General features: G+C 50.6%; 1 non-coding gene across 1 annotated transcript; it reads left to right on the top strand.

Annotated features, from left to right (window-relative positions):
- Positions 1 to 332: 332 nt before the first annotated feature.
- Positions 333 to 404, top strand: trnap-agg (transfer RNA proline (anticodon AGG)). Its single transcript has one exon. It is a non-coding gene; the product is annotated as a tRNA-Pro (tRNA).
- The last annotated feature ends 572 nt before the right edge of the window (positions 405 to 976 follow it).

The following is a 976-nucleotide window of genomic DNA, read 5'->3' as shown; positions in this document are numbered from 1 at the left end:
GTAAGGCGGGACCACAGGCTAAAGGACACCTTTCGGCACATCAAGCTCTAAGCACACACCTGGAGGATGCGAGAATTGATCCTGCTATCTCCCACATGCAAAGCAAGCGCTGTACCATACAAGCCAACCCCCCTCGCTGGGACTTATGCCTCGGCGTCACCTAGTGCCGCTTGTTCCCCTCTTACCGGGCACAGTTCACTGCCCTTCGTCTGCAAGGCAGTCGTGTAATTGCAGCTTTCTTGACTTATTGATGAAGGTCTGACTGGACGAGCGAATGGCGCCTCTCCCCATCCTCAAGCTCGCTGACAGATTGAAATGGAAAGTGCTGCTGTGGCTCGTTGGTCTAGTGGTATGATTCTCGCTTAGGGTGCGAGAGGTCCCGGGTTCAACTCCCGGACGAGCCCTCGTGTGCTCTTTTCCTCCTCTTCCACAAGACTGGGAACTGATATCCACATCACTTCGCAGCGTCTGCTTATGGCAAACGATGGAATGTGACTAATGACTGAACGAGCCTGGTGAATTCTCATCACGTGGCACAATGAGAGCATGCAGTCAGCTGTCCAAGGCGGCAACCTCATTGCTCGTTCAAAAGAACACGTACTGAAAACTCATCACCACTGTGTCGTAGATGAGCACCGCGATCGCTTGTTGTCATGCGTCCTTACTTGGGAAATGCAGAAGCAAAAACTGCCCTCTCTCAGCCACCGAAACGTGTGCGGCTCGCCTTGCGCTCTCTGCGCCTCACATATTTGTCGAGCTGTCTGCTCTTCTTTCTGTTGAAGTAATCAAGTTACGGGGCGTCCTGCAGCCTATGATGTTCTCACTGAGAGCTTTCAAGATTTGAAGGAAAACTACGAGCTTGATGGCTCAAGTCGAACGAATGTGATTGTTAAGCAATCGATGATCAAAAGCACGTCTTCTAACAATTCGTGAGAGTATTATCAGCACTGTTTTCACTCGGATATACTTTTCACTT

This window comes from Lepisosteus oculatus, chromosome 14 (assembly GCF_040954835.1).
Source record: "Lepisosteus oculatus isolate fLepOcu1 chromosome 14, fLepOcu1.hap2, whole genome shotgun sequence".
Taxonomy (NCBI): domain Eukaryota; kingdom Metazoa; phylum Chordata; class Actinopteri; order Semionotiformes; family Lepisosteidae; genus Lepisosteus; species Lepisosteus oculatus.
Note: the sequence above shows the minus strand (reverse complement) of the source record. Positions and strands in the feature narration are given on the sequence as shown.